This window comes from Ambystoma mexicanum, chromosome 11, assembly GCF_040938575.1.
Source record: "Ambystoma mexicanum isolate Mex_15411 chromosome 11, UKY_AmexF1_1, whole genome shotgun sequence".
Taxonomy (NCBI): domain Eukaryota; kingdom Metazoa; phylum Chordata; class Amphibia; order Caudata; family Ambystomatidae; genus Ambystoma; species Ambystoma mexicanum.
In genome coordinates this window covers 779,691,958-779,718,806 of record NC_090934.1, presented here as the reverse complement: position 1 = coordinate 779,718,806, position 26,849 = coordinate 779,691,958, and positions in this window count along the sequence as shown.

The following is a 26,849-nucleotide window of genomic DNA, read 5'->3' as shown; positions in this document are numbered from 1 at the left end:
CTGTGAGCCCGTTCCCACGAACAAGACGGACATGAGCTAGTGTAAGATACCAACACTGTAACATTTCACCTTCCGCAGTGTATCGCTGCTCCCAGCATGACCCGGCCAGCAGAGCCTGGGTGGAAAGAGAACTGTAAAATGGCCCTCGGATAAAAGCAAATGTTCCCAAATACTAATGACAAAACTACCTGCGATGGACGCATTTTCTCCACAAACCTCTTTGACTAAAAAACCTGTAAAATGTATAGACATGGCAGAATGCATGTTCATATGGCATTAGCAATGAAGCACCCACACCACTGCAGTTATGTACAAATAGTAAAAGCGTCCCGGGGGGTTATTTGTTATGCGTATCATTGAAAAGTTTACACCCCACGGTCCCGCGCCATAACCGAACTAATGCTGCTAGAGTGCAGAGAAAGACAAATGCAACCATATTGAGGGCTCATGTAAAGGGTGCACGAAAATGCACCCTTCATGTGTGTATGTCCAAGCCCCTTATGTGCCACTACCGTCACGTACAATGGCGAGTCGTTTCTATGCGCTCCACCAACCTCACTACTACCTCACTTACTGCAAATGTATATGCATATAACAAAATGTTGTAGTTGTTAAAACATAGTGTACGAATAATGTGCTCAGACTGGCTATATTTGAGAGGCATTAGCAATGTTAAAATGTGAGCTTTGGAATGACTCAATTAGTATTGTATATTATTTGAATGTTTATGATGCTTTCACCTAAAATCGGCAACACACGAGGAAGATACCTTTGTGAGCATATGCAAGGCCATTCCCCCTCCCTCCCAGCGAAGCCTGCCAGACGAGAGAGCAGAGGTCCGCGCCGCGCTGCTCCACCTCCCCCAACTAGGCTGGAGCCGCTTCAAAGATTTGTAGTTCCCTCTGCAGCACCCAAGGCCACGGCCCGCCACCTGTATTATTTACAGCCCAGCAGTAAACCTCCGCCTGAAAACACAAATCCTGAGGCGCCCTCTCTTAAGCCCCACGACCCACCGGATCACCTTAGGTTAATGGCCCCTGTAAGATTAGGACACCCAATATTATGGCAACATCACAGCAACGCATTCATAATGACTTCTAACAAGACAGGAGGACATGTACCGCCTGTCCCATGCCCTGAGACCCAGCCCCACGACCTATGGTATCCGGTCAACAGGACACTGGTAACCATGTACTGATGAATCGCCATCAAACCCCTCTCGAGGTGCATTCCTCCTGTGTTGCATTAACCTGTAGAATAACCTATTGGAAGATTTACTAAAGAGGATACTATTGCAAATGACTGAATGACTGTGGTGTGCATGGCCTAGGGCAAAGAAGTCAGGAAAAGACATTAATCTCTGACACTGGCCACAGTGGCACAACGGCACCGCCCGGATGAACCCAGCTGACCCACCAGGCCCAGCCCACCCACGAGGCTGACCAGTGACGTCCTCCAGCCAAGGCCAACCACATCACAGCAGCACCTATAGCTAGTCGTCGCCACCCAATCCCATTGAACTTGTGCCCCCTATATTATGTAGATTCTGATGACGTTTTTTGTAAATCTATACGCCTGTCTTTGCTATTGTCAGACAGAGCGCTCTCGGAGTTTGCAGAGTTCTTTGCATGCCCTATTCTGATTGATAATCTCCCATTTACGCTCACCCGCACTTTTGTCTTGGCCTTATTCCCATCCTGGGAGAGTCCATCATTGTCTCTCATTGCGGGGAGGATCGTGCTAGTTGGGGACGCTTGCCTTCATCAGTGACACGAGTTGGAGAGGGGGCATATTCACACATATATATATATATATATTTAATGAATTTCAGATGGGCCTGATATCACGAGGTCTTGAGTTTGAATTATCCGTGGAGCCTCTCAATAGTTTTAGTCTACATTAATTAATTCATTTTATTTCAAGTTATTAATGTGTTTATGGTTCAGGTGTACCGCCCACCCCTTCCCCAGGTGCAAGCCTTTCAGAAGCTTTGCTTCAGGTTTTGCACACGGTGGGGGGGTTCTAAGGGCAACATTAGGTCCTGGAAGCAAGACCACACAGTACAACGGGGGTATGAATTACGTACCCGCGCTTATAAACCCAAATAGTATGGGTATTAAATGCGTTTTAAGAAGATTATAAAGGTATTTATATCATTATGACATTTTCTTTTTGGAAGATTATCGGCACAGCTGGTTCACCTTGCTGTAGGCATACCAAGACGTGGTCGGCTTCAGGCTTTGCCTGAATTATAGTGCGAGGTTACCCCCTTGTGTACTGCTGAGTGCCACGCCCTGCTAGGATGAGCAGCTTGGATGTGTGCTTACGCAGGAGGTTTCTTCCTATGTTTCCTCTGTTACCCCTTACCTGCTAGGTTTTTTCCTTATAATGAAAGTGAGTTAGTGATACCAGCCATTGGTACCACAGTAAGTTTTCATTGGACACTGTTTGGTCAATACTTATTTTCCTCTCTAGTCTCACCCTTAGGGGCCTATAAAAGAGACCTCCCAATTAGGATTTTTCTTGTTTCCAGATCAAGCTCCCTTTAGGTACATTAGTATTTCTAATCATGTTACAGGACAACTCAGTCCGTCCCTCCTCATTCCCCCCTCCCTCCCATGATAAGCAGAGAAGCGTGTCGGAGAAATTCCGACAGTCCAGGTCTGTCCCTCCTTGGATCTGATAGCTGTTTCCCGCAGTTCCTGTTTCTTCCATTGATAACACAATGGTCTGGGGTTTTGGCTCCGGAAGGGGCAAGATAAACTTAGGTCTCCCATTTTCCTATACAAGAAAGGGGGGGGGGTAGATAAGGCCTTGAGGAGTTGTTAAGGCAAGTTATTCGAATGTGTTATGTCAGGTCACCCAGTCTTTGGTACTGGCTTTGCCTGTTGATGTGCAAGTCCTGCGGGGCTGGACTCTATGAACGGTTTGCCTGCTTGGCATCACTAAACGCCTTCATTTCTACAGGATGGCGTAAATTCTTTCCTATGTGTCTTCATCCCAATTGGTCATTAGACAAGGTTGCTTTCATTCAAATCTTTGCTCCTCAGGGGAGTAGAGCCAGCTCCTTTGGCTGTTTTTTTCCAGGGCTCTACCCATCCTCGACAAGGCGCATCATGAGGTGCGCTCAATTACTCCTCTGCTCGAGGTGCTTGAACACAATTTTTGGCTCCTTTGCAGTAAGTTTAGAAGGTTCATTTTGAGTATTTCCTCTCTGTCCGTTTTCCCTTGCCTCCTTCCCCGGTGTTCAGTAAGACAAGCAGAATTTGGTAGTGTGGCGGTCAGTGACCTCATTTTTGGAAGGGACGGTGGTACCAGCGTCTCTCACGGTTTCTCAATTGTGAATGTGATAACTCTGCTCCCGCTACATGTGGGGGGAGGGGAGGTGTTTTGCTCAAGAATTAGCTTGCAAGTTCTAACATCTATTTGTTGCATCTTCAAAATGGAAGGGTTTATTATACTCATTGGCTCCTTTCTCCCAGCGGATTGTATGGTCGTGTTAGACCTCAAGGATGAGTGCTGGGTGGTTCCTGTTTTTTCCCTCTTCAGGAGTTTCCTCTTCAGTTCCACTGATGGGCTCACACTTATCAAAGTCCCTCCCTTTTGGTTTGGCCTTTCCCATCAGCCCCCTGGTGCTTCACCGAGTTAATGAAGCTGGTGATAACTCACCTGAGTTCCAAGGGGTTTTTGGATAATATTTTTTCTTTGACAACAGTTAGCGATGTCCCTTCTACAATCATGGGATTGTTTTTTGTTATGAATACAAGAGATTGAAGCTCTGCATCTTTTTTCTGCGGGATGACTCTCCTTAGTAAGGAAGTAATCTGCCTTCTCCCCTTGAAAGGAAGGTTTCCCTCAGTTAGCTAACCTGGTTGAGCAGATGGTCAGTTCCATTCGTGTCATCGTTCCAAACATCTTCGCGAGAATTTGTCTTTCTTGCAGTTAGGTTTCTATTCCCCAAGGTCACTTTGGAGCTCCTTCAGTGGCTCAGCCTCAGGCATGCCTGGAATGGCACAGCTCTTTTCCTTTCCCTCTCCAGAGGTCTTTCCTCGGTCAGATACCAGCAGATTGGGCTGACGATGCTAAGATAGGAGGTTTTTCACAGGCAGAGGTGGTCCGCTCCTTTTATAAGTCAGGGTTCCTTTTAGCTTACAAATGCTAGGTTAGTAGGTGTGTGGCTCAATTTTTTTCTTCCGTTTCTCCCTTATAGTAGAGATTGGTAGTTTCGGGTGGAATTGTTTAGAAAGGGTAACATTACATGTCAATGATTGCATTTAACTGCCACTATCTCATCGAGACATGGTGTCTTTAAAAGGTGGAAACAGTGGATAGGCAGTGCTTGATGCGCAGGACCTTCAAGTCCATTGGCATTGGGGTTCCACCTGAGCTAGGTGTTGTTTCTTACAGGGAGTTTTCATCGTACTGGATTAGTGCATTTTTTGTCTTTGTAATGAAGGATTGTCTGTGCTACAACTGTTTTTTTCCCCCCAAGTTATCCATGTGGCTTTTTCTTTCCTATTAAGATGTTTTTTCCGGTATCAGACCATTAGATATGGGCAGTCTTAAGGTTTTCTTCCCAGGGAGGGGGGTCACTATCTTTGTTGCCAGAAGGGGTAAGCGTATGGTTTCCTCCATCTATTATCCAGGTTTTTCCAGGACATTTTAATGTATGAGTTATTAAGTGTTTTAAAAATGTTTAAGTTGGAATACAGAGGCTTTTAGCCTCCTAATACCTCTCAGCTGCTATTCCGGTGGGAACTCTATTGCGGGCTCCCTTGCCCCCTTTGACCAAATGGATTAAGTAAGTTATGTGGAAAGAGGGAGTTAATTACACCTTTGGTCCTTCGGTTAAGGTGCTATGGTGTTTAGGTCGTTCTCCTGGGGGGTAAAATTATCAAAGCAGCTGATTGGTCAAGGGAATAATAATTGGAATAATAATTTTTATTTTTATAGCAAGTGTATTGATCATGTTGGGGTTAATGTGATGCAAGGGCTTCAGACTTGCATAATATGAAGCCTCCTGTCATGCCATAGAATGGTTAATCCCCCCTCACTAACGTGACAGGGGATTTAGATTCTATTAAAGACAGGAGGTCAGTATTATCCCACCCACCCTTTTTTCTGTTTCTTATTCCACCCACCCACCCTGTTCTGTTTAATATTGTTTCAACTTTCGGATGAGAGGTCCTATCCAGAGGAGCTTCGTCATAGCTTCGGGTTGCGGAGAGGTTGAGATCCTCCAGTTTCGCTGGATCCTTTTCTCCGCGCTACGCAGTAGGATCGTTACAATGGGCGCCTGGTGCAAGAAAGCTGCAGAACGAGGAGTTGGGTTTAGAGTAAAGGACATATATAGAGGAGGGTCCCTGCTCATTGGTCTTCTGCAGGGCATGACCGGTCTTCCATGATGGAATGGGGAGTTCCCCTTACATTGAACTCTATTTAGTTCTGTTATTGAAACTTTTTTGTTTGTAAAAGTTTTTCTTTGCTGCTGTTGTTTCAGAAGTAAATATTGTTATGCATAATACTCGCCTCTTGTCTTTAATGGAATCTAAACCCCCTGTCACGTTAGTGAGGGCGATTAACCATTGTATCCAACCACAGTCCGGTGAACTGGAGGAAATCAGGCAGCTGGGGCCTATAACTGCATCAGCGTGTGAGGGCCATTAATCCCAACACAGGTATGCAGTTGCTACGCTGCTGTTATGAGTTCTGCAGTATAATATATACAAACGTTCTGAATTGAAGGTGAATCTAAGACGTTTTCCCTCATAGATTCCAGGGTGTTTTAGCATCTAACATTCTACATGTTTTGGTATTTTTTATTTTTTAAACGTACATTTGAACTGTTTTTAAGTGCTTTTGTACCTTCCATGTTTTTTAGTGGCTCATCTTTTTATCTTTTTTCTATTTTTAAACATTTTGTGCATTTACTCATGATGCACTTTTTTCATCTTTTTGTAAATCCGACCATGTTCTATACAAATTGTGGCTTTGTCCTAGGACACTACCAGCCACCATTCGCTACTATTGCTACATACTTTAATGTTTGATGTTTTAAGTATTTATACAGTGCTAAAACTGGCAGAATAAACTGCATTTGTGTGAAGATTATATAAAAGACTTCAACTATGTGGCTTTATCATCGACTAAGATCTGGAGAAAAAGAAGAAATGTCTGAACTGTACTCAAAAACTTAGTTGAACAGAAATCTTTTTAACAATTTGCGAAATCGGATTAGCTCTGTCATGTTTCGTAGTTCCCATGGCAAATAATTCCAAAGTCTAGGGCCTAAGACTGCCAAACAACAATCTTCTCTGGGAACGCAGCGGGAGGGTGAGACCATAAGCAGCAGCTTGTCAGATGATCTGAGTGGCCATCTCGGTTGATAGCATTTGAGCTTCTCTGCAAGATATGACAGCGCGAGACCATGTAAACATCTAAAACACAGACAGAGGATCTTAACATCGATTCCCTGCTTTAGCAGGAGCCAGTGTAGAGATCTGTGTAATGAGGAAATAGCAGTAGATTTCGAGACTTTAAAGAGTAACCTAACTGCATTGTTCTGTGCTCTCCGAAGTCTCAGCAGACTGTTTCCGTAGTTCAGACGGGAAGTTGACTAGAGCTTCCACCACCATAGCATGATCATTTAGAGGTATGAAAGGGAGCGCAAGGCACAGAAGCCATAAAGAATAGTGGCTCTCAATTGGGTTTCACTGCCGAGGTTCGCTTGCCAGATACATCCCAAGTTTAAAAGTTTGGAGGCATAAGTGAAGCTCGAGCCCATGAAACAATGGAGGGGGGATGTTTAGAAGCATCAGCTAACAAGTGTTTGGGTCCGAACAATGCCATTTTGGTTTTGTTGGCATTGCAGGTGCTTCCTTGCTGCTAAGTTTTAATATACTGATCATTTGCATATTTTTTCACTCGCCACCTTCTTGTACTTGGGCACTTTGCAACTACATCACTTTACTGAATGTATCAGCATCAGCACTTTTTGGGCAGCTTGCGCCAAGTCGCAAGCCTGGAAAATTGTCCTTTTGTATGGGTAACTGTGGGTTTATAGCCCTTGAACCCATTTACTGATAATGATTTTCTGGCTCCTTGGTGCAGGGTGTCTGTGGGCGGATAGTCTTTGACCCTCGCCAATTTTAATTTGTAACATGGGCCAATGCAAAGAGCATGGCACCCATAACACTGCCTTAGGTAAAAAACCTAGGAATGGAGGTACCAGTACAACTGCAAATACACAAAGCTTACTGGACTCCTATCTACAAGAGGCGACGGGTCAGTTGGAAAAAAGGATTATGATGACAGAGAAAGCTCTGGAGGCCACCGAGAATGACCTAATTCCTTCTAAACTTAAGGAAACAGTACTCCATGAACCAACGATGGCAGCTTTCTCAGACAATCATAACCAATCTACTCATGAAGTTCCCTTAACACCAAGCATAAAATGATTACCTCCAGTGACATCGAAGGTAGTAGATATTGTATTGCCCGGCTCTAACAAGAATTTGGCCCCACTTCTAATTCCTTCAAGATCTAAATGGTGAACACTGGGTAAGTTAACCCTCAACAGAGTACAGATGTGCTGAATCAACTAATGTCCCTAATGAAGGGTCTAACACAGCGGTATTCAAACTGTGGGGCGCGACCCACAAGGAGTCCGCGGGTACATCCCTGGGGGGCACTGAGAGCTTAGCTTGAAATATCTAAAAAAAAAAAAGATTTGAAGAAATGGGCATGGGTGGCTCACATGGTCGGGCTGAAGCATGAAACTGTCTCAGGCAACAATGATAAAGTGGCCCGCAGTTGTAAATGGATATCCATTCCTTTAGTCACAGACTGGGCCTCATTACAACTATGGTGGTACGGTAACAACGGTACCGGTAAGCTACCGGCTCCGTTGCTACCGTACCGCCATAGTAAGAGTTGTGCTTGCGGGTGCCTGACAGCCCGCCAGGTCTGACCTGGCAGGCCGCGCGGCACCCGCGAGCACAGCTCGTCGGATTCACTGGCACCGTTATTAAGGGTGCCGGTGCATCCAAGCTCCTCATTCCCAAATTGTGATATATTCAGCAACAATGGTCAAAATTACTAACTGCATAGTTAAGTAACTCATCAAACTGGTCCACATTGGCCAAAATGGTGGCCCATTTTGACTGGCCCACACTAGCATTTTACATTTTTGGTACAGGCATTGCCCTATAGGCCAGTCCGAGCCTGGCGGCTCATCCATAATGGCGAGGGGGCGCCCAACCAGTGGCTCCTCACCCATTATGGAGGAACTAAGGAGCCAGCCCAGTGAAACAGTGGGCACTCCCTCAGCTGCTTTTTCCAGCTGATGGAGTGCACCTGGGCTGGCTGAACTGTCAAAGGGAAACACTGTTTCCCTTTGACAGTTCAGTTTAGTTCCCCAGCCGCACATGCTCACTGAGCCATGCAAGTGCTGGGGCGTTTTGCTTCGCCAGCATTGCATAGCTCATTGGAAATGCTGGCTGGGGCACTGCATGTCTGTATGTCCGAGGGGGAGCTCCTGCGCCTCCTCGCACATACGGACAGAGCAGCCTGGATCAGGGCGTTTCAGCACCCACACGCAGGCCAATGCAGAAGGTACTTTTATGTTCATTGTTTTTATTTAAACATGTGTATGGATGCGTGTATGCTTATGTTATGAGTGGGTGTATGGTGATGGATGCTCGTGTGAATGCTGTATGAATGTATGAATGTGCAGCGCCTTGCATACACACATAATAATGTTGATTGTGTTAGGCCCAGTGGGGCCCAGGGGACAGGGATGGTATCTTTTTACTGGATATCTATCAAAGATGTCCAGTAAAAAATGGCATGCCTGCCCCCGGGCCCCCCAGTACCAATTGCAACCTGTTTGGCTATTTACCCATTTTTCTGTTAAAAGTATGCTCTACAATGCAACATTTTAACCCATTAGTTTAAAACAATTCACAGGGGGAACCCCTCCCACCCCCCCGAACTATGCTCGGTCGCTATGGCATTTTCTGGGGAAATAGTTATGCCACTCCACTTAAAAAAAATCACCAGCCGCCACTGGCCCTCAGACAGTGTTGGGAACGGGATGGGGGGAACCCAGGTACTATAGTGGGAGCACAATGGGCGGGAACCATGGGATAGTGGTGGGAGCAGGGTGGGGAGAGCCCAGGGTGTGTGATTGGGTGGGGAGAGACCAGGGACTGGGTAGGAGTGGGATGAGGGAGCCCAGCGACTGTAATGGGAGCAGGTAACGGCGCGCAATATATACTGTCCATTTGGCATTTCTGGGGGGTCCCGACCTGCCCAAATTTTGCTCAGGGGGGCCCTGGCCAAAAAAGTTTGAAGACCACTGGTCTAACATAAGATGTCAAAACTACGTCAATAAAGATAAATGGAAAACTCCAGCTGATCACCGACTTCCTTTCTAAATTTAAAAATGTGGTAATTAACTCATTACCTATTATGGATGAGAACTAAGGAAAGATAAAAAAGTGCAAAAGGAATCAGATGGCCTTATATCCACCTCTAGTGCAACAAATAATGAGAATGCTTTGACTGAACAATCACAATCAATCAGCACAACTAGATTACAGATCGGGGGTTACTTACATGGGCGTATACCACCAAAAACAACAGCTGAGATACACAATAGCTCTACCACTAGAGGCATGATTAATGGCCCCAGCATAGCTATTGTAAATCTGATAAAGATCTGCAACACTCCTAAGGGACCCCATCTTCCTCCTGCTGCACTCTCTTGTGGGTGTTATTGTGAAGGTAGAACCCCTACATTTGGGGGTCAAAGTATCCTCTGTCTGTTCGATCAATAAAACTAACCATCGTATTAACATCAAGCTAAAAGTCCCGGAAATTAACCCCCAAGATATATTGATGGCTCAAAGAGTGGGATGGATTTGCAAACCCCAAAAGAAAACAAAGGGCGACTGTATTATGGTATCTTTTGCCAATTCAATGACGACAACCTATGCTCTTTCCAACTTGGATTTACACCACCAGGAATACAAATCAAAATTACTATCTTTGCAACATTTTGATCTTCCAGGTCTATATCCTTGAAACAACAGCTCATATTCTACCTCCACTAATGGTTCACATGTCGTGAATACGTAGCGCCTTTCTAATACTCCTTACCCCTTGAACCAAAATATGCCCAGCAAACAACCACTAAGAGATTCATCTACACTCTCCAATTTTGACATATTGCATTGTATGGGTCCCAATCTTAGCCAGAACAGATTCAAAGTGTTATCAACTCTGGAGGATGTGGAACGGCTGACAGATTCGCCTACAGCATCACCCAGTTTAGTGGAGGCTATCCCCTGCTCTTACTAACATTAAGGCTTACAATACCGATCAAATGCATGAAAAAATTACTGGCAGGGGCAACTTTATCTTTCTTATCCTGGAACATTGCAGGTGCTGCTGGGAAAATAGACAGGGCTGATGTATTCAATGATTTGCAAGATTTTGATGTAATTTTATGGAGGAGATTATGCTGAACGGTTATTGTTCTCACCAGTGCAAGGTATACAAAAAACAGAGGAATACACTATTGTGGTTGAGCTGTCTTTATAAAAATGTCACTGGGATTTTCACTTACCCCAATAATTGCAACTTAAACTACTTGTTTACGCTAAAACTAAGCTTTATACATGGTTGCACTATATTGATTATAAACATTTATAGCAGTCCACAAAAATGTCAGGATACAAAAAGTCTCTTGGGTATCAAACAATTTATGGAGGGCATGCTTTACAAGAATGGTCCATAAATGTACTAGGTGGAGATTTTAATGTAAACATTGGTAATGGACCACCTTCATACTTGTTTAATGAATGAAAGGAAGATATTCTGGGCATACCAGAACCCTGTATGATAGATACACATACATGTCCCTCGGTGTTATGCTCTATTTGCGGCTTATAGAATGGGGTATGCGCTCCATCAATAGTTGGATATCACGTGATATGCCAGGAAAACATACTTTTAAAGAGCAACAGGGCTCTTTGATTATTGATTATTTTTGTATTCCGATTTCGAAAATGCAAAAATCATAGCTGTTTATGTTGAGGAAGACATCTATAGTGACCACCACCCAATAGTATTAAACATTCAATGGAATGATGGGATAGTTGCTTCCAGTGAACTTCCACACAGTCACAACTAACATCTACTCAGATGAGAATAAAGTGGGAGTCTTTGGATAAATCCCTTACACATCACTTAATTTGTAGTACAAACATACAGTTTCTTTCTATTGTTAGATATAGAGGTTATTTTTTTTTGTTTTAGTATTTATATAACACTACGAACCCTCAGGTATCTGAGCGCTGCTTATTACCCACGTGTGTGGTGCTCATTTGTCAACCTCGGAAGGATGAAAGGCTGAGTTTGGCCCTGCCAGGATTCGGACCTGCGTCAGCAGGCTCTGCACAGATGTCAAAACGAGCGCTCTACTCGCTGTGCTATCGGACTCGATAAATTAACAGCGCTTGATGCACTCATGGCAAATGTATCTAACTTCTTTTACACCAGCTCATCAAAACATAGAAGCTCAGGAAAAATTGACTGGTTTAATAAGGAATGCAGTGTGGCTAAAAATAACCTTATTGGTTTACTGAAAAATGCCAATACCCCTAGTAAAGAGACCGCACAACCACGTGCCACATATAAGCGTGCGATTGCTAATCGCAAGCTCGAATTAGAAAATAAGGCATGGTCAAACCTGACACAGGCTAGTGCAGACAATGGGCCTCATTACAACGAAGGCGGCCACGGAATGAACAGTGCCGGTAAGGGACCGGCACCGTTCATTCCGGGCTGCCTCATTACGAGGTCTGCAGCGGGACCCGCTCTTCACGCCTGGTCAGACCAGATGTGAAGAGCGGGACCCACTAGCAGACCAGGATGCTAACAACGGGCCCGTCATTAACAGGCCCGTTGTTAGCATCCTCCCCATTCCCATTGAGCCCTATAGGGGCTCAAATGGGAATGGGGATGTACTGGGTCCGGGTCCCGCGAAAGGGAATTATCGGGCCCTCCAAGGTTGGAATGGCCCGGTAAGTCCCCTTTTGCGGGACCCGGAACCGGTACCCGGTTTGGAGGTAGCCATGCCGCTAAAAACGGCATGGCTACCTCCAAGCTCGTAATGAGGCCCAATGATTCAAAACAGGTTTGGGGTTTGGTGTCCAAGGGGCCTAAATATAGGAAGAAAACAATGTATTAGAAACAAATGTTAGTGACGAGGAGTGGATTATGCATTTTGGATCATTATACAGCATCTCCAACCTCAGCACTGACCAAGAGCCAATTGTATTACATTCTAGGAAAGCACGAATAATCGATTTTAAAGTTCCCCTTACATTTTCATTACTAGAGGTAATAGAGGCTATGAAAGCCCAGGCACTTGGTCGCTATCCTGGACTGGATGGCATCGCTGTCAATTTATTCTTGGACTTGATAGATTTATGTGCACCTACCTTAACCAAGGTGTTTAACACCATAGTAAAAACCTGTAAAATTCCAGCCAGTTGGAAGCTGGCAATAATTAACCCAATTTTTAGAAAAGGGTTGTAGGAACAGCCCAACTGCCTATGGAGTCATTTCTCTCTTAAATTCACACTTTCCAATATTTGGCAGAGCTTTGCTAAAACAAGCTTGAACACTGGATCAGCGAAAACGTTATTTTGACAAAAATCCAGGTGGGCTTTCCCTCCGGTCTGGGTACAAGTGAACAAGCAATGAAACGATATCTTATTATGGCACATGCATGCATATCAAGAAAGACCCCATGTATATGGCTTTTATGGACCCAAGCACAGCCTTTGTCAAGGTTAATAGGGCCAAACTATGGGCCATGCTCAGGCCTTTGGAATGCCCTTCTGACATGTTAAATATTTTATTGGAGGTACACAATGAAACCAAGGACTGTATTAGAAGTGGTGGTGGGAGTAGATGGACACCATATTTTCCAGTCAACACAGGAGTCAGACATGGGTGTGCCTTGGCCGCCCTTGCTATTTTCCCTATATATTAACGATCTTCATAACTACATGGTCAACATAAGTGCAGATGTGCCAAAACTGGGGAACATGCCCTTGCCGGTACTGACTTATGCAGACAATACTTCCCGGCTGGCAAGGAAACCAAGGGCTCCCCAACAGATGATAACAGAACATACCAAGTTTATGAATTTAAGGGACCTACAGATTAACACAACAAAATCAGCAATCATTGTCTGTGCCACAGGAAACAAAAAAAAGATATATACATAAGATGTACAGTAATGGAAATGTAATACCAAGAGTGACTTCCTTTGATTATCTAGGAATGGCATTTTCCACATACCTATAAGGCAATGATCTTAAAAATATGCAAGATAGTAGAATGAAACAAGCCCTGGGTGGCATCACTCGATTTACTAAAATGTGTCATGCTCAACCAATCGACATCATTTTAAAAATCTATAGTATAAAAATGTAATCTATCATGAGATATGGAGCCTCGTTATGGTGATCCTCCAACTTGACTGCACTTCATCTATATGATATGATAAGATATGATGTCATTTATAACGCACCTGTACACAAGTGTTTCTAAGCGTGACAAGACAAGGAAGGGAATAAAGAAGGAGGCCAAAACAATGATCTTACTGGGCCTTGTGTCATTCAATTCGCACAAGTGCGATTTCTTTTTTTTAAACTGTTGAGGCTTCCAAGATCTGTGGCAAACCATGCAGCCCATATTGAACTGGGTATGGGCTTCCTAACGGCTGAATTATCACTTGACCAGCCCACTTTTGGCTGAGAGTATAGTCTAACCAAAAAGAAATTCTAACCCTGATGCACATCTGGAGTATACCGAGTAAGAAAGGTGGTAATATGATCCTTGAATGATGCATATAAAACTATTACCGGGGAATATTAACGCTCAAGATCATTTTAATCACTTGTACAATTTAAAACACACGCCAACACTTTCTTTCGAAGAATGTTTGAATATGTACATGCTAGAACAGAGGGAAAACAATGAGATTACGAAACAAGCACATCGTAAGCGTATAGTAGCTTCTACTATAACTCAGCAGACTTATCTCTCCTGGAGTAATTTTGCATATGACAGAAACCTAATCACGAGGCTAAGATTTAAGAGTATCTCCCTCTAAACAGTCACTGCATATTGGAATAAGATACCGGAAGACAAATATTGCCCTTTTTGTTGTGAGGTAGTGAAGACTTGCTGAACTTTGTCTTTTGCCAAGAATTAGAACATTGTGCTCTCTTTTACGGAATATGCGTTTTTATCAATGTCATCCTGTGTTATGTTATCTTTTGAGGGCAGAAACCAACTCACTTAGTAGGTGGGACACATTTGAATTACCTTAGGAATGCTCTAAATATTAGGAAACGTTGGGCCTCATTATAAGTACGGCAGTAAGGTAACAACGGTGCCGGTAGTGCTTCCGGCACTGTTGCTACCATACTGCCATACTACGAGCTGTGCTCGCGGGTGCCTGTCAGCCCGCCAGGTCTGACCTGGCGGGCAGAGCGGCACCCACGAGCACAGCAAGTCGGATGCACCAGCCCGTTGTAAACGGTGCCAGTGCATCCGACGTCCCCATTACCATTGAGCGCTATGGGGCTCAAATGGGAATGGGGATGTACCGGGTCTGGCACCCGCGAAAGGGCAATTACCGGGTCTGGTGGGGCCGGAATACACCAGTAATTGCCCATTCGCGGGTGCCGGACCCGGTTGCGAGTTTGGAGGTAGCCTTGCCGGTTTTACCAGCAAGGCTACCTCCAATCTCGTAATGAGGCCCGTTATCTATTAATGAATTATAATGTTTGAATATTTGTTTGTGTTCTTGTTACGCATGTAGGTATATAATATTTTGTGTTTTTATGATACTCCAAAATAAACTTTACTTGGAATACTCCCTGGAGGGACTACTAATTAAGCATCCATTATATGATGGATTCTAGCATATGGATGGACTTTAAAAGCTTAGGATAAGAACCCTTTTGTGGACCGAGCTTGTTCAATCTTCCTTTTTGTAGCCTAGGGTTAGCCAGGAGGCTAAAGGACTTATCAAGTTCAGGTTTAAACTTGATATCAGTCATCTTTGGTTAATGGATCATGGTGTACCCGCAGGGACACATACTTGGAAAGGATTACAATTTTGTTGGTGAAAAAAGGGCACTCCCTAGAGGTGCAAGAAGCATCAGGAAAACTTATTCTGTGTTGCCAGATTCTTGACATTCTTTTACATAAAGATTCTGTAAAGGGCGCTCAGACAATCAGGTGGCTGGAAAAGCGGATGAGAACTGACAGTGTACTGTCCACATTTCCAGCTACCCGACGCCCATCCCTGGGTGCCTCCATTTTTTAAAGCCATCCCATCCTCCAGCACACTGCCCCTCACATCACCCCCCTTACATCAAAGCCACCCCCCACCCAAAGTACCTGCTGAGGCCAGTAGCATCACCACTCCTTACCATTGGGCCACTGTCATGGAAATATAAAAGAAACTTAGTCCCTTTTCTATGTGCTATGGCTGTGACCATCTTTTTTGGGCTCTCACAAAACTCACAGAGCCTGTCTCCATTGGAAAAAAGAATTAAAACTATTTTCACCCTGGGCCGAGCCTCGGAGTGCGAAAAGCCATGACCCCATTGTCTGGGGGCATGCCAGAGCCGTAATGGCCATGGGACCTCTCCCAAGCCCTTGCTTCGCTCGGGCCTGTCTAGGCTTGGGCTGGCAGGCTGTTACTGGCTCTGGTATGCCCCCCGCCTCCGGCGCAGGAGTATTTGGTGTTGTTGTAATATGAAGTAGCAGCGATGTCCAGACACAGACCAGCTGTGGAGCTACTTGTTATAAAGCCAGGAAGTCTTTATTATACATATTTACAGATTAGGGTTCAGTTACTCTTAATATATATTACAGGACAAGGAGCACGCAGCACATCCACCGCCCATCCTCACACACACCAGCTCAGGCCCCAACTGACATTCTTGTATCACTCACCAGCAACATTCACCAACATTCTCCTGAGCTGCCAATCACTTCATTAAGCAACATTCTACACAGCATACACAGGTGAACAGCAGGACAGGACAAGGCTACAATAATACATCATAACAGGCATATTATTTCTAGAAAACTTCTAAAGTTTCATTAGTCCTTTATCCAACCACAGAAAGTCTATTTTAATTTGATTAAAAAAACGCAGAAAACCTAATTGTGACATACACTGCATCATTGCTCGGCTTCCCTACACTAGTCTGATGTGGGTCACATAGAAAGACTGTAATGTAAATCAGACTACAGTACAGCAGTTATATGATTATAATGCAAAGTTTAAAGTGACAGACATATATTATACACTTCTGAATAAGCTAATAATCAGATAGTTATGACACCACACCAGCTGATTATAACTATTGGATAGTTATAACATCAAATTGTGCATGAGAGGCACTGTGTCACTGCTCTTCGCAGCCAAAGTGAACCCTTATTCTTAGGCTGGTCCGAACGCCTCAGCCAAGAACCAACCATGCTCCGTTCAGATAACCCCCTCCCAATAGCAATAGGCCTATCCCCACTCCAGACCCATCCTTTTCCTGAGTTCAATTCTTACCCATCCTCATTTCAAGGCCAATAAATTTCACAAGGCCCATCCCTGCTCATAGATCTATTCCCATGCCAAGGCCCATCTCACTCCTAGGGCAATCTTTGCTATGATACTGCTCATTGCTGTCCTGAGGCCCGTTAGAACTCTTAGGTCCATCTCCGCCCTAAGGCCCATCCATACATCACACTAGGATCTGAATTAGAGTCATATGTACAATGCTGGTTCATTCAAAACGTTCCAATTAAAGTAATTCTCAGTACACTGTATAATCATAACAGAACATGTGTCATTTGTTTTGGTATTATAATGTGGTCTTCTGCATCTCTGCAATTTTGGTAGACTGTAATTAATACTCTAAACATGCACATTACATGGTTATTAAATGCTACCTCAGAGTTCTGTGCCTGTAAATAGAATGTGACTCTTCAGTAATCTTAATTAATTGTACGCAACTGGTGGCTGTACATTTAGGACATATAGTGTCATTTTCCATTTAAATGTGCATATACCAGACTTTCTGCATATCCAAGCAGGCAGTGGATGTGCTTCCCATTCACTATTCAAAGAACAAACAATATTGAGATTCCTGTTAATAAAATAGGAGATGACAGTTGTTTTTAATTCATATATCTGTGTACAGAAGATATTTTATAACAATTTGTGGTACTATATCAGCATAATGAAGCTATGATTTAATGCAGTACACATTTAAATTGTACATATAAACAGAATTACCCATTAATACCTTTGATCTGCAAGATACGGGCATGTCCAATTGACCTCTGACACATAACAGACACAGGAAGAACATTTCAGAGGAAGACATTTTCATGATTCATCCATCTTAATAATGTCTCACAACCCTTTGGCTCTCCAGATATTTTGGACTAAAGATCCCAAATGGCCCTAGAGAGAATAGAGAATGTTGAGGGATCATAGAAGTCATAGTCCAAAAACGTCTTGTGAGCGCAGGTAGAAGATCCTGAACCATACTCATCAGCGGATAATATGAAAGCCTATAAAAAGGCATATGAAACAGAAATGTAAGATGCAATTGTCAACATTAAAAAGAGAATCTGTGCATATTTTATCTACTGACAGCTTTCTAGTCTTGCAGATCCATATTTTTACAAGAGTGGAAAATTAATCATGGCACTTCAATGTTAACAAAAACCTGAAATGTATTTTAGTGTTAGAAGTTACTGGATTTGAATTATGTCATCGACATGTTCCGAGACCGAAATTAGAGAATGTGAAAATTCATACAATTTAGCATATGGTGCAAACTGAACTGTATCCGAGTTATAGAAATAGAATCAGAATGTTCCAGTATTGTAGACACCAACCTCATGAAATCTTTGCACAGTCCATCCAGCATGCTACACTTCATTGAAAAGGTAACTCTTGCACATATAGGCAGAATCATGAATTAACCGTTGATTTAGCTAATGTACCACCAGTCATTCTTCCACACAAACGCGGGCTCCCATAGGTTTTTATAAGAGAGCACTTAGATATGGTGTTGCAAGGACTGAGGTCCATGCATCCATCTCCTGTGAAAGCTTTCATAATGGAATGCATAGGTTAATTTCTTAACTGCACAAATTGTCGTCTCTCACATTCTGGATATGGCAGAGATAATCTGGGAAGTGGCCAGTGACCTGAAACATCCACGCTCAGCTGTCACTTCTCATTACCCAGCTTCAGTTTATAAAAGTTTATTCAGGGCTGAAAGTCCCATCAAACTCACAACAATTAAAATCAACAGTATGCATACAGCAAATCTAATATAAAACCATCCATGAGTACAAACCGTTAAAAATTCAAACATGTAATGATCTAGGAAAATTTCCAGTCATACAAGCTGGGCACATAATGAGAGGGCATTCTCAGTATAAAGGTAAATAGACTGCGCTACGGCTGAATCCGGAACAGAAAGAAGGAGCCTAAGGGCAGATTGAACAAGCCTAACACCCCACGCCCTCCGCAATGGGAGAATGAATCTCTTTCTCAGGGTGAGGAATATAGGGCAGAAAAGCAAGAAATTATGTGTATCGTGGACGTTGCGTACAAGGCATGAGCATTGCTGCCCAGTGATGCTATCGTTCAATGAGGAAAACACTGGCAGATGCATAAAGAGTAGGTTTGCCCTGAGGCGAAGAATGATTCCCCTTTTCCTCGGGTTATGGAGTCAATGGGCATAACTTGTCCGTGGGGCTGCAGGGATGACGTTTTTATAATAAAATTGCACGCTTTGCTTTTGCAGCTCAATAACTCTCCTGGCATTTACTCTGAGGGAGATATAATTGTGTGCAAACTCCCTTTCTTCATCCTTACTAGTCACTGCGTCTTCATCCAGGTGGCATGGGCGACCAAGTTTACGAAAGGAAGGTTAACCAAGGGGAAGAGCGACCGCCATTTGAAGCCATTGAGTCTCTCACCAGGGTTTTAGTTAACGATAGGTTAGGGTTTCCCCATAGACGCAAACGGTAGATAAGTGGTTGCAGGGATATGAGGTCCTGCACATGAACTAAATCAAGTTCTTCATGCAGCAGGTACCCGGGAAAACACTGGGGTACACCCATGCTTTTCCTCAGGAAATGGTTTTCACAAACCTAGGCATGTTTTGGGTGCTGGTCTCCCCAAGTGTCCCAATTTGTGAAGCTTTCAGGGCTGGGTCCCTGCTGTGAGAGGACCAACTTAGTTACGTGTAATTGTGACACCTACGTAGCAAAAAGAAGAGACACATTCCAGCTTCCTGCCTTCCACAGATATTGCGTTACCCCGAGGTCTACCGTTTCCCACATACATAAACTTTGTTTTTCCTATGTTGATTTTCATGTCTTTCTTACCCATGTAGCTATTAAACCTAGTCACCAATGTTTGCAGTGCTGATTTAGTCCTTGCTATTAAGACTGCCTCGTTCGCATACAGCACTATGCATATCTTTTGGCCAGCTATCATGGGGACATTGCTCATCACGCCACATAGCTCTCTTGCGAGCGAGTTTATATAAAGGTTAAAACAGACGGGGGCGTTTACGCACCACTGCCTCACTCCTTTAGTTACGGGGAACGCCTTGGTTGTTCGGCCACTGTCTCGCTGACAAGTTTGAGTGTAACTGAAACATAATTTGCTGCATGTCTTCCGGCATAAGAGTTTATCATGGGCTACACTGTCAAAAGCAGTTGAGAGGTCCATGAAACCCAGGTAAATAGTTCCCTTCTGGTGTCGGACGTACTTGTCCAGGATGAGGCTAAGTTTCAGTACTTGATCGACCGTGTCAATACCCTCACAAAAACCATACTGATACTCATACAGAATCTGATTTTCTCTGACCCAATCCATGATCCTGCCATACAGTACTCACCTAAGCCAATTGGCAGAGGAATTCTAATAAGAGATCAAATGATAACATGCCGGGTAACTTTGATCGCTTTTTTTAAAGACTGGCACGATAATCGCCTCCCTCCACGAAGGCGGCATAACCTTCAGATGCAGGATCATGTTGAGAATTAAAGTGAGTACCAGTACCCAGACCCCTCTCTCGTCCTTAAAGAACTCGATTGGAATTGGGTCTGGTCCGGCCGATTTCCCATGGCCATCCCGCCAAGAGCTTTGGCAACCTCGCTTGTCAGTATTACTGAGCTAGGGACAATTGTGCGCGTGATATTACGGGCAAAAAGATTCCGACCAGCTAGACCTATGTTACTCTTATCATTGTTGCTGCCAAGAGCTACCATATGAAGACGAAAAATATATGATCCACTTGGCTACCCCAACTTGATCTATATGATTTTGTGGGGGATTGCCACTTGGCCGAAGTCCACCTGAAATGGCTCTCCAATAGTCCCTTAGGTTGCTGATACAGCAGCCCTCTCTAGTTTTAACCAGGTTTGTCTAGCGAGTTCCTGCTTGTCATTTTCGATAGACATTTTGTAGGATTCCCTCGCTTTGGCTACCACCTCTTGATCTCTAGGGTGCTGCCTAAGTACCGACAGAAGAATATGCTTTGCTAGCTTGCACTCAATACTGAACCACTGCGGTTTGCTTAGCCTTGCTTGCCAAAAGGTTGAGGTCTCCCTAAATCCTTGACTGATCAGTGCAATTGCGTCCGCCCAGTCCTGCCATTTAGCCTGGTCAGTGGTCGCAGTGCATTACCAGATCTCCAGGTTGCTCATAATAGTATGCATTACCTGGGGGACCAACTTGCCAGAGTTCACCTACCCAGGAGTAATCTACAAAATGGTGAGGTTAAGATAGCCAATAATACTTCTCAGTATGGGGATTGATTATACTTCCCAAAAAAACTAAAAGGTATTTTGTAGAAGTGGCAATAGAAGAAGAAAAAAAAGGTTAAGAGATCATACTTCACATCAACGTTTAAATCAAATTGGGGCACTCTGTCCAGGTATTGGCACCCTCGTTTAATCTCTCATCCAAAGATTTGAGACCCAATTTTCAGTATTAAATAAGGCACTTAGGGAACATTGAAACAATGATGATGCCATAACTGAAACACACTCCTTCCACATTATATCACACTTAACAACATGCGTTGCTCTTTAATAACTTTAGAATGTTCATCCTCTGCCACTATTGAAATGAAACGCCGAATAAGGTAAGACTAATGCTGGACTACCTCAGCCTGTTACTGTGAACAAACACCAACATCCCTATATCACATTCAACAAAGATGAATGCTCTCTATTTCATAATACTTGATATTTTGTTTTCTTCTCTAGATGTATTATCGGTATACAGTGATAATAACGAGTTTTTTAAACAACCCTAAAATAACAAAAAATAACACTTTTTATTTTAAATATATATGGGGTGGGCTAAGGGAATAAAACGAGTCAGGGGGGTTGGAGTGGGTTATGGACATAGGGAAATGGGGCGCTTGGGGGAACACCCCCAAATAAAAATTAAAATAATTTGTTTTAAAAATAAAATTGGTATTTTTCTGTTAGTTTAGGGTTGTGAAAAGTTTTCATTGTATTGTTTATTTATTTATAGAGCGCGCCGGGCCCTCAGGCATCTGGGCGCTTTACAAGTTACAAAGGTTACAGGTGATAGGTACATCAAAAAACAAACATATACAAGCTATATACAGTAGTATTTCCTGTGTTCGTTGTAATCACATGGAACCGGATTATCTTGGCTCAATATTGATTGATTTGTCTCTAAATCCATTTCTAAATGTTATCTTAAATGTGTGTTTTATTCATTGTTAATGAGAAATCCGTATTTTATAACAAATTGATTTATGGTAATTTCGTATACCTTGCATTTACAAAAATAATTCCAGATACCACCCATCACCAAACGATGACACCTTCCATAGACACTATTCCAGACCATACATTTGATACATTTATAAAATCAACCTAAAATCAGTACAAAACCTAGCATTTCATATATCCTGCTCGACGAATTAACATAACCCTAACATATTCGTACAAGTTGCAAACAAAATTGTAAATTACCATTGCATGTGTAGATCAATTAAGGTTTCCCATTGATTAATTCCACAGGAATTATTGGTGAGGGTTCTGTTTTTTAATTGCAAATTCAGAATATAAATGTACAAATGCTTTTCAAATCATAACTCCTGCATGATCAGCTGTGCAAGTGAATATAGATCATAAGACCTCTGCCTGAAACACCTGCTAACCACTGATATGCCGTTTTGGTGCTTTTTCCTTGCCCTTTTCCTTTTGTTCTCTTCTTTAGCTGCCTTCCAGCCTCTGGTCCTTTGCAGTTTGTCATTTTGTGCAAGTGGATCTAGGTCACGTGACCTCTTCCTCACCCACTCGCTATCACTGCTAATGATTTGGTGCTCTTTTTCTCAGCCATGTCCCTTTCATTCCCTTCTTAACTCTTAGCACACAGGGCATCCCTCATCTAGGCACATAAAGCGAAGGACAGATGAAAAAAGGGCAATTCCTGTTTGCACCTGGAAAAGGCCTGAAAACTTCCTCGACTCATCCCATGTAATCAAGCAGCATCTGCATCAAAACACACTCACCCCTTCCCTACATTCACCCACACATGCTAATGCCCAGACCGTACCCCACAGAATCTCATCCACATCCTTCTCATCATCACCCACACTATCTTCAAAACACAAATACAACCCCCTACTCATAAGTGCTCATTCCGCCATAAAGCAAGCAGAAGACATTGCTGAGCTCTTGAACACCCACAACCAAGGCACAACCCTTTACCACTCTGCTTTTAAACATTTACTGCACGCTTATTCAGCACTATTCCTATACATATCAGTTTGTTACTCAAACAAAAAGGCTACACTGCACAGTGGAATCCGGGACCAACTGGAAATGACCTACATAAAATGTCACTGATGCAAACACAAAAAGCTATGTTTAGTTAGAACAAGTTAATGAATCTAAAAGACCATTAATGAGACGATAAAATTGAAAAGACACGCGTATTGTTTAGAAACTGCTAATTACAGTTAATGAAAAAAATGTAAATCACTACGTAATAGTTAATTGTTAACCATTCTATCTGGTCATGTAAACATTCTCAATGTGACCAAAGATTAAAAATCCAGAATAGTTTGCGGTGAGAAACTTTAAGTTCATGGGAACCATCTCTCTGATATATGTTACCTGCTCTAATACAAACCATTTGATGTCATCCTGGATGTTTTCACAAAAGTGAGCTACCAGCGGTGCAGTGAAGACTACTTTCCTAATTCTTGATCTATGCTATTTTGTAGTTGACTTGCCGTTGCGTCTTCACTAAATGGCATTTCTTACAAGAACAAAAAAGAATATGCATCACATTTTGGTCATTTCAATTCGTATGATATTTCAGTGGCTTATTAGTGCCCTGGAATTCTGTTATTTTCATGGTGAGATGACATACAGAACAATTACCACATAATCGATGACCCAATATCGGATCTAAATTGAAATTCCTTTGAATATCATTGACTTCTACATTGGTTTGGCATGAACCAGGAACTGGAACTGAATAAAATTAACACCGTTCTTAAAAGCAGAATGAAAGGATTGCATTATATGCCACTTACGCAAAACAAGATTTCGTACCATGTTACTACAATGGCAGAACGCAGTGACACTAGTCTATTAAGTTCTCTATCTTTCTTTGAAACTAAAACACTATCTGTCATAAAACCTAGCCCTTTTATAAGAACGTTTCAAGAGTTTCATGAGATAAACTTGCTTAGGAAGCCTTTGTGTAAAAGCCTCTGCTTGCATATAAAAATCTGATAATGATGACTTTTTTTCTAGCTCCTGAAATTGATTAAAAGGAATATTTGTATGCAAACTGACAGGATGATGACTGGTAAAATGTAGAATGGTATTTCTATCAGTGGTTACGTGATAAAATGTTACTGCCAATTATTTCCCCTCTGAATTTATTATCACAAGATCTAAAAATGACACCTGATCCTGAATATTTTTGCTTGCGAATTATACATTTGAGTCTAGAGAGTTGAGCCACAGCAAAAACAAATTCACTGAACGAGGACATTCCTCCAAGTAATTATTAGATCATAGATGTAACAATGATAAAGAAGAATAGATGGTAAAAAAGAATATTGCCCTCATCTCAAATGTATACAGACTTGGAGAAGGTCTCAAGTCTAAACTTTCTTACAGAACCTCAAAGGCATCCATTTGCAGTATATTGGTATAAAGAGACTTGATGGCCGAAGTTACTAACCAGTCTTTTACAGGGTTAAATTACAACCATTCCACTAGACTAATGGTTTGCGTGAATTATTTTAACGTGAACATCCAAAAGCATTGAACGTCAGAACCATGGGGAGATTCGGAAGCCAAAACAGTGGCCATATGTGTCAAAGAAATGTATGTTTTGCACAAGAAAAAAGAGCAATATGTCCAAATGCTGCTCAAGTACAGTTTATGATTATCTCAAAGAGAATAGGGGTGTTGGAGGTGGCATATCGTGCCTTGGCATGAGAGATATGACTGTAGTACTGCTGCATTCGGCCCTTCCACATACAGCACTCTTCCATGCCCATGCTGTCGCCCAAAAGCACTTTATAGCAGTGTTACTGTACTTTTTCCAGTAAAGGTTCTATGTAACACAAGGCACAGTGGTCTTGTTGATTCACTGCATTGCCAGTTTCCGACGATTGTCTCAAATTGCAGATCCTTACCTGCATATTATCTTCAGTCTTGAAAAGTTCTGAATTATGCAGTGCTTTCCTGCAATTACATCTTTGGATTGTGCATACTGTTCTGAGGTACACATGTACCCTACCATCTTATCTTTCATAGTTGCTCATTGATATTTTATTAGTCGGTACCTGAATACCTACTCTGACGATAATATCATTGTATGCTATGTAAGTATCTCAAACATACCTTCTGTGTGAAAGTTATAGAGCACCCACATAATGAATAATGACGCAGCCTTTTTGCATTCCCTTCCATGTGCCAATAGTTCAGCATTTTCATGCCGGATGAACCTGCAATAATGGTAACACTTGCAATCTTGCTTTTATTTTAAGGTGCTACAAGCCCCTATGGACGTATCAGCAGATGGAGAAATTACCTTACCGTAATGTTCTTTCTATGGATTCTTCTCCCGCAGATTCCTCATCTTGATAGATATCCCGCCACAGCTCTGCTGCGCTGAAACTTTTTCCACAGGGGGCGTAGTGGACCTCGACTCGGCCATCGATCCGTCTTGCGTGGTGGTCGATCGTCGGCTCCGGAAGTGTCGTCTGGCGCCATACATATACCACGTCACACGCCCCATGCCTCAGTTCCTCCCTAATTTTCCTGGCTCAAAGCCTACACAGGAAAATGGAAGGAGGCTTACCAGCCTTACATTTGGCAACTATGGAATAGAAACCAGCGGTTAAATAAATTCCAATTAGAAAAACATCTCTCTTTTTTAAAACATTTTTTTATTTGAAAACCTGAGATGAGAACCCCAAAGCCATCGCCAATGTACTACATGGAATCAGAAGTGAAAGGCCACAACACTTTCTGAGTTGGGACGGCTGGGCGGGATGATGAGGAATCTGCGGGAGAAGAATCCATAGAAAGAACATTACGGTAAGGTAATTTCTCCTTCAATGGATTGCTTTTCTCCCGCAGATTCCTCATCTTGATAGACTCCCCAAGCAGTAAGGCAAAGGAGGAGGGCAGAAAGGATCACACAAGCAGGTTCTGCAGTACCGCTCTGCCAAAACGTGCCCCACATGCAACGTCCAGAGCATAATGCTTCGCGAAAGTATGTAAAGAAGACCATGTGGCAGAACAGCAAATGTCCCGAACAGGGACCCCCCTCTGAAGGGCCGTGGAAGCAGAGACTCCCCTGGTGGAATGGGCCCTGATACCTGGTGGGACTTGAAGTCCGCTGACTCATAGTACTCAGCGATGCATAAAATAATCCAGCGCGCAATGGTCTGTTTGGTAATCGCAAGACATTTGCGTGAAAGAGAATGGGCGACAAACAACTGGTCTGTCTTCCTGAACTCCGCTGTGCGGGCAACATAAAAGCTGAGGGCTCTCTTAGTATCGAGACAATGAAACTGCTCCTCTTCCTTAGAAGGGTGGGGAGGAGGGAAAACACTGGCAAGTCAATAGATTGCGAAAGATGAAATTCCAAAACAACCTTAAGAAGAAACCCTGGTCGGACCCTAAGAGAAACCTTCTCTCTGAAGAAACGTAAAAAGGAAGCCTTGCAGCATAAGGCCTGCAGCTCACTAACTCTACTGGCTGATGTGATGGCAATCAAAGAGGCCGTCTTAAGGGACAGCAATTTAAGTGAACAAGAATGCATAGGCTCAAACAGAGCCACCATCAGAAAGGTGAGAACCAGGTTAAGGTCCCAATCCGGAACAACAAAGGGAGTTGGCGGGAGTTTATTGAGCAGGCTGCTGAAACCAAGGTTTGATTCTCTAGCAACCCGAACCGCAGTTGCACCACTTCTGTGCAGAGGGGACGGCTATGCACGCCACCTTGCTTGTTTAAGAATGGTAAAAAAGGAACATTGATCCGGGGATCTTTTAAAAACAGAAAGGGCCACCAAATACCCTTTGACTGTTGCCACCTGAAGAGGCTAGTGGCAGCAGGAACTCCATCACCATTGTGGTAGGGAAAGAGATGGGGTCACCCTTGCGCTCCCTGCACCACGCCTCAAATCTTCTCCA